The sequence below is a fragment of the Syngnathoides biaculeatus genome, chromosome 5 (genome assembly GCF_019802595.1).
Source record: "Syngnathoides biaculeatus isolate LvHL_M chromosome 5, ASM1980259v1, whole genome shotgun sequence".
Lineage (NCBI taxonomy): Eukaryota > Metazoa > Chordata > Actinopteri > Syngnathiformes > Syngnathidae > Syngnathoides > Syngnathoides biaculeatus.
Genome location: NC_084644.1, coordinates 21,677,850 through 21,694,022, shown reverse-complemented (window position 1 = coordinate 21,694,022; position 16,173 = coordinate 21,677,850). Strand labels below are relative to the sequence as shown.

Sequence of the window (16,173 nt, the reverse complement as noted above, 5' to 3'; positions counted from 1 at the left end):
GCATAACTATAAAAAGAACTTTGCATTACACCCAACCTTTACAGCAGAGAGACATGATATCACATTTCTACACTTAGATCACTTCTCCCTTAAGTGCATCTGTCTCCCGTTCGTCTCTCTCTGACATATGAGTGATCTCTCATGAACAGTCTAGTTAAAAGTAAAGGAAGAATACATTCAACCTACAGTATTGTAGTAGCAACATGAACTCTAGAAAAGAACATACTACAGAGTAGATGGCTGCGTGAAACACAGTTGCGCAATTCTAGTGGGCAGCTATGAAAAGATACATTCCTCCCGGGTGTTTGAAACCGCACACATTGTTACACATCCAAAACGAGTGGAAAACTTTTTTTCTTCTTCTTTTTTATTACATTTACCATGGTAACAGTCAAATCAGTCAGTTGTGAGGGAGTCACATATCCTCTTTAGGTGCAGCAGTGGAGCTACTGTTTTATAAATTGATGGTGTAAGACAGTTGGACAACAACACTGTCATTTAGCCCCCAGACCATTTCTAAGAGTAGAACCGGACACTTGCTGGTAACATATTGTCAAATTTTCAATTTTCAATGCTTATTGTCACAGGGGATGTGTTTGAATACAACTGGGCATGAAATACTGTATTGTATGTACTGTTGACAAAAGTGCTATAGAATTAGAGTGGACAACTCTTAAACAAGATTGTTTTTTTTTTTGTGTGTGTTCAAGAATATCAGTACACAAAGCCAGTCCAGTCCATTCCAGTGAGTCATGGTTGGATGAGCTGGTTGTGACGTCAATACCACCAATCACTTTTGAGAGGAACTACAACAGAGATGGTGAGGCAGCAGACCCTGCCTGAGATTCAACTTCAGTGACTGACTTCACAAATATTAATCTGAATAAATGTCTGACACAAAAAAACAAACAATGAAATAACGTTTGCAGGTACGTGATTCTGTGCAACCTGAACCATGTTTATGTCGTGGTCGACGGCAATGCCCACCGGTGGTTTTGTTGGTTGAGACCTGAAGATTGCTTAAAAATCTGTATCAGCCTTCCATTTAAAATTACTTTACTAGAGCACAACACTACAATCCACTCCATATTCAGCAGGGAAGGAGCTGCCGGTATGTACCCTATCTTTGGTAAATATGTTTCAAAATGTTCCTCACGATTGTTGAGTTAATGATTCTTTCCTAAGATGGAAGGAGTAGACAGACAAAGGGATTCTCAGGTACCTTGTACATGTTGTGTAATTCCTCGGAATACCTTGAGGCCAAGGCAATGTTGGCAAAAGTCATTTTTCTTTTTCAAAGGCTAACTGAACAATTTAAAAACAATGTTTGTAGTTATGCAAATCTACTACATGGATGTACTAAATGCATTCAAACTGAGGAAAATACATGCAAATATTCACACTTTAAATGCCATTTGTAAAATACAATTAATACCAATAGCTGCAGTATGTAATGTGAGGACATTTGCATTATGAGACTCTGTGCCGGGCGGCACAGTGGAGCAGCTGTTGAGTGTTGGTTTACAATTCTGAGGAACCCGCTTCAAATCCACCCCCCCCGTATGGAGTTTCCATGCTCTCCCCGTGCCTGTATGGGTTTTCTCTGGGTACTGCAGTTTCTTCCAACATCAAAAAACATGCATCAATTGGACACTCTAAATTGCCCCTAGGTGTGATTGTGAGTATAACTGTTGTCTGCCTCAGGTGCCCTGTCAATGGCTGGCTACCAGTTCAGGGTGTACCCCCCCTCCTGTCAGATGAGAGCTGGGATAGTCTCCAGCCCTCCTGCGACCCAAGTGAGGATAAGTGCCTCAGAAAATGGATGAATGGATGGATGGATGGACTCCGCAGCTTTTAGCACAAGTATTGGAGTTCACAAAGTAGCCAATTCAGTAAAGCTTAGTATTTTAGAAGTCTGAAACCATGCAAATATGAAATGTACGCTACTATATACAGTATGCCACATGCAGATGAATGTTAATAACACGAAGATTACTGCTTAAGGGTCCACTTGAGAATGTTTAAGACATTCACAAGTCTTGGAATAGACTTGTCAGGACAAAATAATAGCTGGCGACTGGCCCACTGCAATCTATTTGTGCAACATACGTAGCCTCCATTTTGATATCAGTGCAAATTAAGGTCAGCAAAGAAAAGTAAAACCTTTTCAAATTCATGAAAATAAGATACAGTGAAACCGAACCTTGACAAACAATTCAAACAGGATTAATTGTTAACGTTACATGTTGGATAAAACATGCAAAAACTCCTTTACTCAGCTGACGAGGAGGTTAAACAACTTTCAACTTCATTAAAAGGCAGACAATGGATTGGTTGGGGTTCGAGAAATGACTTGTGCTTTTGCCACTGTGACAAATGACTGATGACAACGTGATGGTTACCTTTTTTCTTTGGATGATAAGCCTATTTTTATTAGACCAGCTTGTCACTTGACAAGTTATAGTTAGGAGTTTGACCCCTGAAGAAGGGACAGCTGTGCCCCCTGACAGAGCTAAGGCATGTTAGATTCCCCAACACCTCCACCCTTAGAACCTTCTAAACTTAGAGAATGTTGAACAGCTAAACCACAACAAAACGGTGACAATTGTTTTTTGAAAATAAAGAAAAGAGGATTGCTGGAAACCCAGTCTTTAAAAACAGAGATCAAGTCCGATACCTTGGTGCACTGATTGATTCCAACCTGACTTTCAACATCTGAAGAACATATCCAGAGTGAAGGCATGCATGGGTCAAGCAACCAGGAGAAGATCATCCATGTTTTATCTCAAGTAGACTGAACTAGTGTAATGGTTTTCGACTGGATTCCACAAAAAATTTAGAGTTTTCAATTGGCCAACAAGGTATGTTTTTTGGGATGGAATACAAAGTAATCTTCTGCTACTTTGCGGGTCTTGCTTTACGGTTCTGCTATATTGCAGATTTTTATTACAGTAGTTACCCTTTAATCTTCTATATTGTTTGTACAATATGTTTGTATCCATTGCTCTTGCCGTCTCTCCATATATTTTATGCCTCAGGGCCGCCAAGATAGCAATATTTTTAGAATAAATTTTCCCCAAAACTTCAAGATAAATGATAGTATCGTTGATATTTTAATGCTACTGGTATAATGTTTGGGCATAATTAAGAATTGTACACTTTACAAATTATACCCTGGTAATCAAACATATGAGCACAACTCTTTTCTGATTTACAAATAAAAGTAGGCCTGCATTTCACAATCAGAGTAAGTAAATAAAAGGAGAAAGTTATACACGTTCAAATAAAGTGGTGAATTTGACAAAAATTAAGTCTGCTTTTTACAGGGAGTTTTACATATTTTAATTCAACAAACCTTAACTGAACATTTTTATCCATCCATCCATCCATTTTCTTAGCCGCATATCCTCACAAGGGCCGTGGGAGTGCTGGAGCCAATCCCAGCTGTCATCGGGCAGGAGGGAGGGTACACTGAGGAATGGTTACCAGCCAATCGCAGGGGACATGGAAACAGACAGTTGCACTCAGAATCACACATAGGGGCAAGTTTAGAGTCTCCAATGAATGCATGTTTTAGGGATGTGAGAGGGAACTGGAGTGCCTGAGGAAAGCCCATGCAGGCTTGGGGAGAACATGAAAACTCCACACAGGCAGGGCCAGAATTGAACCCGGGTCCTCAGAACTGTGAGGCCAACGCGTTACAGCTTCGCCGCCATGCCGCCTGAACCTTTTTAGAGGTTGTTAACAACCTCTGTCTTAGTTCATATTTTCTTTTTGCATATTATATGCACTTTTAATAAGAACTCTAAGTGGGAACTTCCCACTGAAAAGTACAAACAAAAATGATTCTGCCTGTTCCACTTTAAGCCCGATTTGTTCCAAATTTGACCTTCATTTGTCGGTCCTTTTCTGAGCTTCCTCAGTCTTTAACCCAACTTATATGCACACTCTCTCTCTCCTTTCTTGTCTTTGTCTGGTCTGTGCGGAGTTAGTGATTAGAGTAATTACCCCCTGAGATGCAAATATGATTGACTGAAAGGATAGCGGATCTCGCATGTTTTTGGTTGGTAAAACTCATCACAAATGTAAAGCCTGAAATTAGACTTTAGAATGACTTGATCGGTGAGATTGGTATCCACCGATCATGAGCATTTTATGATGATCGGCCGATCGGCTTTATTGTCATAATTCGCTGAGCCAATCAATGACGTTATTGATCAGCTTTGAAGTCATTTACTCTGCGTTGCCATCATACCCGGTGTATTTCAATACAAGTGATATATATATATATATATATATATTTTTTTTTTTTTTAGCGTTCTCGGATGTCTTTTAACGTAGAACTGTAAATACCTGATGGCCAAAGTTATTTAAAAAAAATGTGGAGACAAGAAGGCTGAGAGACAACACGGTATGAGGAGATTAGACTACAAGGCAAAGTTGATCTTTCACGGTTGTACTGTGTCAGACTACTGCAATAAAATCTTGCATTCAATACCCAAATACCACCGCATCCCATTTTTTTACGATCGTTCACTCTATTTTGTTAATGCAAATGTGACACTTGTTACTGTTGCAACAACAACATGAGTGTATCGCAGAAAAATGTGTGTTGGTGGTCACCAGTGCTCAGGACAGGAAGGGAAGTTCCTCTAAGGCTTGCTTTAGGTATGTCCACATACTTTTAAGACATACTTTTAATACGATACGTTTTGCAAGTAAGTGACAAAACATTACATATCCTCGCAAGCTAGTGCTCCTGCTCATAGTTATGTGTAAACGTGTTGATGTTCTATGAAACACATGATCTGACCAAAGCAGCGAATTATGGTCTTTTTGGATTCAAGGCACATACTTTAAAAGAGAAAAATAACACGACACACCAACAAACAAAAATGTCACAAAAAGTAGATACATTAATTGCTGTATGTACTGACTGCCATCAAATAGAAGACCATTCACTTTTTCTATCCGTCAATATGCCTCACTGGCATAAATAGATGAATAAAGATATATTATTTATTGTAAATACATATTTTTGGGCGGCATGGTGGCTCAGCAGGAAAGTGTTGGCCTCAGTTCTGAGGTCCCCTGTTCAATCCCAGACCCGCCTGTGTGGAGTTTGCATGTTCTCCCCATGAGTGGGTTTTCTCCGGCCACTCCGGCTTCCTCCCACATCCCAAAAACATGCAATGTTAATTGGACACCCTAAACTGCCCCTAGGTGTGATTGCAAGTGCGGCTGTTTGTCTCGATGTGCCCTGCGATTGGCTGGCAACCAGTTCAGGGAGTACCCTGCCTCTTACACATTGACAGCTGGGATAGCCTTCAGCACTCACACGACCCTCATGAGGATAAGGGGCTAAAAAAGTGGATGAATGGATGAAAAGTTCATTTAAATAGACTAATTTCTTCATCTTGTGATCAGATCGGTAATAGGTTATCATATTTTTGCAATAAACGTGACTTGAGGTTTTGCTTTTCCATATGTTTCTTAATGTATAAAATACAAATTTTGACCTGTAAACTTTGATGCGAGATTGCTTAATTTGACCCTTGTGCACATAGGTTAGTAACCAATGTTCTGCACCAGTGTTAGCAGATTATTCATGCTTATTGTGTACTTGATCATTTTTGTGTCTTGGATGCTCGACACATCAAACGAGTTTCCTGTATTTTATTTAGAAACAAATCTCTGAATTGACTTTACAGGGACTTTAATGTATTTCACAGTTGATCAGATGGTCATCTCCAGCTGACAGCTCTCAATAGTGATCTGATCCTTTCTCTGGATCATCTTGAGATGGTTACCACACAATAGAGGCAAGAAACAACATTACGGTTAGAGTTGTGTGGCATTGGCAAATGAAAATGCTGTGTCGTAAAACATATTTAAACATTTTTGGAATTGACCCGCCATCCCCATCTTAAACATTCTCACGCCATGTAATCTGTGTTGCTTATGAGAAGTAATTATGAAGGAAATTTGTCTGAATAACATATCGCCTGGGGTTCTGTAAAAAATTTTGAGAAATGAACCAAGCAATAAAAATTATGCGAGCGTCACCATCGATGAGCTTTTTGTATGAGCAGTGGGAAAAAAAATGGTTTCCTTGCTTTTGTTTCACAAATTCACTCATAAATGCAGATGGAAAATCCCTAAAGTACTGGACAGGAAAAAAACGAGAGCACAAGAACACAGTGGCTACCTTTTCCAGAGTGGAAATAGTTGAGGTCACAGATTCATGCCTACAGTCACCAAAATAAGCAGAGACACCCAAAAGGACTAAATCCTCCTAGCTCTTTCTGAAGCGGCCAAGCAAGGATTCATAATGAAGCATATTTGGCATGATAACAAAACCATCAACTGTGGAAAAATGTATTCAAATAATGATGCTCAACAACTCGCCCTGCAACTCTTCACAATTAGACCACATTTACGATTTTCCTGTTAGCACACTTTGCATAAAGTAACACTTTAATTAGCCTTGTTTTGTTGTAAAGTACAACTTTTGGCAGGATCCACAGTATAAGTTCTCGATCTTTCCTCAATTCAGAGCATGAAAAACTGCAGCAAACATGTTCCAAGAGTGACAAAAAAGATGAAAATTGCAACCAGTCCCAACCCGAACAGCAGCCAAGAATCACCAAGCATACAAGTATCATCTCACTTATTCACTTATTCATCACACAACAATGAGGCAACTCATTTGCATTGCATAATCATTTAGCATCGGTCCAACTATAGATTTACTTTTTTATTTTAGTTTTTTAAATAACATATGACTTACCTTTTCTGGGACTGAGCCAGAATCTGTCACCAAGTGCATCTCCTTTGTCCATGGTTCTGATAAACCCCACAGATCAAAATATAGATTGCTTTTACAGCATCATTATCATGTCATTTCTACACTGTGAGACTAAGTGCATGCTCAGCACCAACATGACACAACCAGTTTGGGTCCAAAAGAGAGAAGGAATCAGAGTGGAGGCCAACAAGGGAGGGTATTAGTGAGAAAAGAACAAAGGAATCTTTTCATGTTTGTCTCAAAAAAGCAGAGGAACATCTACACCATAAATTTGAGGCCTCACCAGCTCGGACACATTCTCCCTGCTGCCCTGGATACCAAAGGCACATGTCCCACATACGACTACCTTCAGCCATAATGGTTAAAGGAAACGTTGAATGTCTTGTGAGAAAAATATCCCAAATATTAACAACAGATGTTTAAAAACATGGGATATTGTTAATCCATCCATCTTCTACTGCTTATCTGAGGTTGGGTCGTGTAGGCAGCAGCTTTAGCAAGTATGCCCAGACTTCTCTTTCCTCAGGCACTTCTTCCAGCTCTTCCAGAGGGATCCTGAGGCGTTCTTTGGCCAACCGAGAGACATCGTCTCCCCAGCGTGTCCTGGGTCATCCCCGCGGTCTCTTTCTGGTGGGACGTCCAGTGAACACCTCACCAGGGAGGCGCCCGGGAGACATCCGAATCAGATGCCCCAGCCACCTCATCTGGGTCCTCTCAAAAGCAGTGGCTCTACTCCGATGATCGAGGTTCTCACCCTATCTCTAAGGGAGATCCCGGACACCCTGCAGAAGACCTTATTTCGGCCGCTTGTGTTCGGGATCTTGTTTTTTCGGTCATTACCCACAGCTCGTGACCGTTGGTGAGGGTAGGAATGTAGATCGACCAGTAAATAGAGAGCTTCGCCTTTTAATTTTCAAGGAAAGACTGTTTGTGCCACAATTATAATGCAACTGTAAAGCAGCCCCAGGATACTGAATATATTACTGAACTTTGATTGAGTTAAAAAAAAATATATATATATATATATATATATATATATATATATATATATATATATATTGAGATCTAATCAGTACAGAAACGTCCAGAGTGACTTTGGTAAATACCAATGCTCTTAATTTAGGCAGCTATGAATAACCTTTACCTCGGGGTGGTGGTCTGATAAATGCGATTAGTAATGTAAACTGTGTACAAAAAGAAAACAAGAGAAATAAATATTTTTGCAGGCATGAGTCAGCGTTTGGGTGTGGCCTTAGGTTGCTGTAGCAACTTAACCAGAAGGTTACGCAAATGAGCTGTGCACAGTTAGGGTCTGGGGGGAATGCAGCCATGCAGTTGCTATAGGTAACCAACAATCACACAACAAAACTTGTCACAGTATCCAGACATTGGCCTTCCTGACCACATGGCACAAAGTGAGGATTTGCATTGCAACCATTGAGGCTTTATGTTATTTTCGGATCTGGATACTGAAGATTGGTGTGTAATAAATTAGAACTCATCACTATGTGGGTCTATCTGGTCGACACATACTATAGTCAGATGCATATACACAAATGACAGAAGTGATTTATCATGCCCACTCCCATAAAACGCCTCCATCTGGAGAGAATGAATCGGCTGCAATCTTTCTCTCCCATGAGCAGAGAGAAAAAAAATGATTGGATGGGCTGTTACTTTCATGAAAGATTTAAGGAAACTTTCTGTGTGAATGTGTCTGTGTGCGTGCAGGGATGTATGTGTGTTACTGTGTGGCTGAGGAAAGAAAAGGCCCATTATTCGGTGGCTTCGGAGTCTAGTTACATGCAATGACTCATATCATCAGGATTCTCAATGAATAGCCATGACAAAATTGTCTGTTATTATGCCAAGACAGTCACAAGAACGCTATTGTGACACCACAAAATGTGTTTCATTTCTCTTCCTAAATCCTGTTCTTCCACTGTAATGAGACACTAGCAGGGAAACCACACCCATGCAACACAGTAAGACATGCAATCTAGAGTGTCTGTATGAGACAGAACTATTCATTTTTTTAAGTGGAAGCACCATATTAGTTATCTTAGGTAAAGCAACTAGTAGCGTGGAAAGATATATATATATATATATATATATATATTTATTAGAAGTGTACTGTGACTGACTGGTGACTGATCTCGGGCATGTCCGGGTCTATGCAGCCCTAAATAGGTTAAACAGTTAAAAAAAAAAAAAAAATGAATAATGCAACATTAAACCATCAAAAGGTTTTGTTTCACTGACCTATGCACTTACGGTTTCTCCTCTGCACCTACATGTTCCCTGACACATTAGATGTCTAACTAGACATTCACTATATCAAAAATATCGTAATACAGTACTCCGTTTTGAATGACGGAAATACTGAAGATGGGTCATTTCAATATAATCTGATCAATAACAGGAGACATGTTGTAGACATGTTGCATTGGTTTTATATGCGTTTTATTAATGAGTTAAAATTTTAGACATTCATAATAAAGGTAATCCTTACAGACAGAGCAATAGTGGTAGCCTATTGAAATGCAGTTCATGGATCACAGTAGAGAAACAAAGAAACATGCAACACACAGAGAAACAAACCATTTGCAATCACAAACACACCTACGGGGAATTTAGAGTAGCCAGTTAATTAAAGCATGTTTTGGGGATGTGGGAGGAAACCGGAGTGCCCGGTGAACACCTATGCAGGCCCAGGGAGAACATGCTGCTCTATCTCATCGGCAACCATGCCGATGGGGTAATCCTAAATATTTAAAAATGTCATTTTTTTTAGTTACAGAAATAGTTTTGCAAATCATTGAACTTCAATTCTGACACCAAACGACAAGACATTCTGGCATTAAAGAGTTTCCAAAATGTTTATTTTTTTTTCTTAGAAGCAGCAATGACATTTTTATGGATTATCAGTAATTCAATTTTCAATAAAATTTATTGATTTTCAAAAAGAAATTAAGTGATCCATGTCTTCACTGTTACTGATCAAATAATATGACAAAGACTCAAATATTAATTGAACAATGTGTTTATTAATGTGGTTGCTGCTTTCACTTGAGCAGAACTAGAATCCAATACAATTTCAATAAGAGGTGTTTCCAACAATATTCATGAACATATATTACATAATATCCTATATAGTATCCCATTGTTGAAGTTTAGTTTATGTGTCTTGTGCAGGTGTATCCAATGTTATGGTCCATGAGTAGAGATAAGCTATACACGCACACACACACACACACACACACACACACACACACACACACACACACACACACACACACACACACACTAACACACACCCATGGCCCCACTCCAAGTCATTTCTTATCAGTTCAGTTGGTTGACTCCATATCCGGTGTTCACTGTGACACACACCTCTGAGACTTCTTGCCATAAAAAGACAGTAAAAGACCACACAATGGGCAACTTCCCTTCCCTCACTGTTTAAAAAAAAAAAAATTTGACTAATGGACCAAAAGCTTAACACACGCAGTGAATTTTGACACCCCAAAAAAATGACACCAGTCTGTCCTCATGAGGTTGTTGCATCAACGGCAACAAAACTTCATGTTTCTCAGTAAATTGTGAAAGCAACTTGACAGCTTGCAATATTTTTTTTTCACAGTAAACAACAATTTTAAGAACACCTTGAATTTGGCAACAAATAACCTTCTTCCTGAAATACACACACCTCGTGTACATTTAAAACAGTGTCACAACCTTGCTCATTTAAAACAGTGTCACAACCTTGCTCTTGCTTGCAGTGCAAAGCAAACCAAGATGCAAAGTAAGATTGGATATAATTACTTTTCCTACAGAGCTGACACATAAATCACAATACATTGCAGCCTTACACAAATAGAAAGGTAGTGGAAAGACTATAAGGAATGTAGTATTGCAGCATCACCCTGTAATTAAACTTTGCCTGAATATTTGATGAGAACGTAAAGAGCATAAATGTGTTTCCTTAAAAATGAAACACATACACAAGTTTTTGCAAAGTTGCTTTTTTTCGGACAGTTTAGAGAAAACCTCAGTAAAACGCATTCCAAATGTTATGCTCTTTTGTAAGTTATCGTTTTCTCAAATAATGAAACTGCCTCACGTGTCAACTAGCATGCCAAGAAATTCAGTGAGCTAAATTAAGTTTTCACTCTGCAGCAGGTCTTCTTTTCCATGACAGCTCTCATACTTGACTTGTATAGCAAATAAATGAATGGAGTGACCTGCTCCATGATAGGGGGGCTTGGCTACACGGGTGATGGAATCTCACTTCAGATGCACACAGGTGGATGTAAAACATTCCAGATGAACTTCAAAAGAACACGTTGACCAGGAAAGGCAGGTTTTTCACCAACCCTTGTGATGTATGACTTGGTCAAACAAAGCCCAGTTCTCACAAATCAAATTGTACAGCTATGCACATACACTGCACATTCATCGCTGACCCTTAGCCACTTTGTTGTAATAATAATGATATGTATCTGTGTCTGAGTAAAGGTTGTCAGAATACTTATTGGGCTTGACAGCTTCAGATGTTCACAACTACATCTTGTCACAAAGAACTGAAGAAAGGCCACTCACCTGAAAAAAAAACACATAGATGTATTTAGGTCAAATATACTTGTGTGGGGAAAAATAAATATTGTGCAAAATATACAGGATAGCATATACTTAAAACTGTGTAAAGAGCAAACGTGGACTAAGTGAAGTACAGTGTAGATGTCACATCTATAATACTACAATGTATTTTCTCAAGTGAAATCTGCAGAAATGTCTCATTTGTCACATTATCACGATAGCATGACATTACAAGTTGCTCTAGTTTTATGACAACTATTTGAGTCATTATTTATAAAAGGAGAAAAAAAGCCAATCTTGTTATAATAAAAATTGGTATGGATAAAGTGCTGTTTAGCTGGGTAATATCACCATCTGCTGGGCATTAATGAAAACGTGACTTTCTTTGGTTAAAATTTAAAAAAATCCATCCATCTATTCATTCATTCTTCATCCCATTCGCTCTGTTCAGGGTTGCGGAGCACTGGAACTTATCCCAGCTACAGTAAATTTGGGCAAAAGGCGGACTATACCTTGAATTGGTTGCCAATCAGTTGCAGGGCACCCATAGAAAGTGACAAACCTTCCCAAAAATCATGTATACTAATTTGCAAAACATACACCAGCAGGTACACCTGAATAATTCTGTGATATTCAATACAAGAGTGATGCTTACAAAGATAATGCTCAGCCTTGACTGACGCTGTCAAGACACAGTCATTGAATTACTTGACAATGTGTTTATTATTCATATCACAATTTTTGGCTATCACGTAACACTTGTCAATTTTAAAGCCGTTGAGGTTTGTGAGTGAAGGGCATTGAATGGACATAACATTCTCAAATTTGTGAAATTTAAAAGGCACAAACTAGTTGAATGACTCTTGTGTAACGGGGATGAGAGTCTCAAAATGTCAAATGTACAGTTGCTTTGTGCGAGGGCATGCCCCCATTGAGTGCTGCCACCCACCACCCACAGTGCTTTACTAATGCCAGACATTCCACACATTAGTGACAGTGCAGTTTCTTAAGTGTATGACTTCTTGTCTTGCTGTGATGTAACCAACCCAGTGATAAGTCATCACATCATGACATTTCTGGGGAATGTCACACTCTAAGAAAAAGATCTGTTAAACTTAGTAGGTAGGTCATTGGGGGGGATTTAATTTCTTATGATTGATGATGTAATGAAAAAGTCTAGCAGCCTATAAAGTAATCCTAAAACCCGAGTGAGTTAATCAAGAAGTCAGTCTAAAGTCAACGTAACATGAGGAAAATGCTGTTTATTGTTTCAAGGGATACTCACTCTGGTAATCAATCAGAAAAGTTTTCTTCTGGATTTTACAAGCTAATTTAATGCTTATGACTGAGTCTTACTCAAAAGAATGTGTTAGTATGTATGTTTTCAGGTTAGAGATCTCAAAACTAGAACTTGAAGGCCAGTAGAATAAGTGGAAAGCTTTGGAAAGATATTGGGTGAAACAAAGTCAACAGTGTCAGATCTGGACCATCAAAGTGTACAACAGCAGAAGCAAAAGGAAAAAGTCAAATAATGAAAACCAAATACTATTTGTTACTCACAACGGCAACCATCCCGCACCTAGATGCGTTTGTGGAATGACTCCAGTCGGGGGTGGAATTCAATAGATACACCTGCCCTACATCATCAAAAGCAAGCCAACTACAAAACTGTTTCAACAATTTCGCCATAAATAAGACACTAAACGCTCTACTCTGAAAAGGCCAAACCTCTTGAAAATTCTTGAATATTGGAGAATAGATTTATCCTTTATTCTGTGACAAATTAAGGAAAATTGGTGAAGCACTATGAAAAATTAATGGATGGTAATTTTTTTTTTAAATGCCAAAAACACATGCGTGGAGATCATCAACAGTGTGGTATGCTGGGTACAAAACAGCAGCGAAGAAAGCTCTGCAAAGAGTGATCAACAGGGCCCAGAAGATCACTGGCTGCTCTCTGCCCTCCTAGTGGACACCTAGTGGAGCTACTAACGTTGCTGAGGACTCTCCCCACCCCCCTCACTACCTGTTTAACCTTCTGCCCTCTAGTAGGCATTACAAGTCCCATAAAACACGGACAAATAAACTCTGAATAGCTTTTCTCCATACAGCCATCAATACCTTGAACTCAAGACCACTGAACATAAACACGAAGGTAATGTGAAATTATGCAACTGTTCTGTTTGCATGTCTTACTTCACTGAGCAATAATGGAGTACTAATGGGTAATAATCTTACTAATGTCTGGACATGGGGATTAAGACTAAAATATACACTATTTCTTTATGTATTTTTTTTAGTTCTTTTTAGTAATAACTGTGCCCTGTTTGTAAATATCTTAGTCACTCTACCTCACATCTAATGTTTTCGATTCTTTCTTTCAGCTTGTCTCATTAGGCACAGCGTGTCATATCAGATGAATGCTCATATTTGTTTGGCACAAATTTTATCCCGGATGCCCTTCCTGACGCAACGCCTCTTGGGGAGATCTAATGTTTTCGATTCTATTTTATTTATATTGGTTCAAGCACACTGTGGAGTAGCACACGTATGCGCGGTCATATAATGACAATAAAGGCTTTGATTGATTGATTGATACAACAGAAGACAACCATCAAATCAGATCGCAGAATAACCAGAATCGCAAAGCCTCAACCAATGATCAGCTCCAGGATGATCAAAGACAGTCTGCCATAACCTATAAGTACTGTGACAGTGAGAAGATATCTGTGTGAAGCTAATCTATTGACAAGAATCCCCTGCAAAGTCCCTGTGATTAAAAAAAAAAAAAAAGACGTGAATTGTTCTTTTTGGAGCCAGGAGATACAGACAGTTTTCTAAGACTAAAATTCTGAATTCAAACCACGGAACACAGAGAAGACTGTGAGGCATGGTGGTGCAAGCATCATGATATGGGCATGTTTCTCAGACTATGGTGTTGGGACTATTTATTGCATACCAGGGATCACAGATCGGTTTGCATATGTCAAAATACTTAAAGAGGTCATGTTGCCTTATGCTGAAGAAAACATGCCCTTGAAATGAGTGTTTCAAAAAAACAATGACCCCAAACACACTAGTAAACATGCAAAGTCAGGGCTCCAAATCAACAAAGTTAATGTAATGGATTGTCCAGTTCAATCCCCTGACTTTAGTCCAATCGAAAACTTGTGGGGTGACATAAAAACCGCTGATTCTGGAAAAAAAAAAAAAAAAGAAATGTATTGTTCAATGTTGTCAAGGAGTCTTGGAGTGGAATGATAGCTGAAAGGTACCACAAGTTGGTTCCCTCCATGGCACACAAATGTGAAGCAGTTATAAAAAACCGTGGTCATACAACTAAATATTAGTTTAGTGATTCAAAGGATTTGTGAATCGTAAAAACAAAAAAAATAAAAAAATAATTGAGTTTTTCCAGTCAACAGCAGGCTGTTGATATTTTAACACACCCTTTCCAAAAAATTTCCCAATTGCACAGCCTTATGAGTTTGTTTATGATGAACACTGGGTCTTGTTGGTTTTCTGAGAATGTACTGCACCTACTGGTAACTTCTTTGACATATAGAAATAAAAAAATATATATATTGAAAACATGGATTCATCTGGTTAGTCACATTGGACTGCTATTATTTTGAACCCAACTGAATGTGTGAATGTGAGTGAATGTTGTATGTGCTCTGTGTATATGCCACCTCTCGCCAAAAATCAGCTGAGATAGTTTCCAGCTCCCCCATGATCCTGAACCGCATATGTCTTGTGATGAGTACACTTTTTTTTAATAAAATACACAAAATGTAAACAATTTCAGCACTTTGAACTTCCATTCGTAAATTGAAAACCACTCTGCATTGAGTTGGGCAGTTCTGTCTCATCAACTGGACCACAGCTCAAGGTGTCCGCCTGTACAATGTCAAGTACAGCTTTTGTTACTGCAATAACAAGGGGAAAATTTATATAATACGGGATTGAGACTATAAGGTTGACAGCTTTTTTCTCAAAGAACCTGCAGTCTGAATAGAAAAACAAGGCATAACATCATCACCGCTGACCGTAAACCACTGAATTACACTTATCAACTAGTGAGGTGCAGCAGCTCTGCTTACTTTTTGCCTTCAATAGCAATTTGGTGCAGTTTGTCACAAATTTGGCCAAATTCAGAACTGCTCCATGAGAGTTTGGTTTTTGGAGATTTTGTGACCAAGAAGCACTTTGCTGTTCAATTTCACCAATGTTCAAAGGACAGGTACTACTGGCAATCAACTATTTGCATCCAAGAAAAAGTCCTTGTTTAACTCTGACAAGTTCAATCTATTACAAACAAGTTAAAGTTCACAATGCAGTGCAGTTCCACAGAGCAAACTACAATTCCAAACATAATATATACATAATATGTCAAATGAATATAGGGAAATACTAAAGTGCAGTAGAAGTACAGTATATCATTGTTAAAGCACAATTGTGACCTACAACAGCATCTATTTATCCATTGAATGTCTACCTACCAACTTTCTAACCTGAAAAGCAACAAATGGCTTTGGATAACCGCAAACTGCACAAATGTTCTTTTCTCTCTGTGCGAGGTCCTGAAATCATTCTGTGAGTAAAATAGCCCAAAAACTTTACTAAAATGTACTAAATAGGAAAATTCCACGTGTTTACTGACTGTTACTTATTTCTCTTGAACGTGTCCCTTCATAACACACGAATTTAGTACTTGGAACTGAAATGATGCATCCAAAAATATGCAAAGGAAAGCAGCTAACTTC

The 16,173-nt window shown here is 38.8% G+C and overlaps 1 protein-coding gene across 5 annotated transcripts in view; it reads right to left on the bottom strand.

Annotated features, from left to right (window-relative positions):
* Nucleotides 1-16,173, bottom strand: part of plecb (plectin b) — a 151,071-nt gene that overhangs the window by 66,865 nt on the left and 68,033 nt on the right. The gene's annotated exons all lie outside the window — the stretch shown is intronic.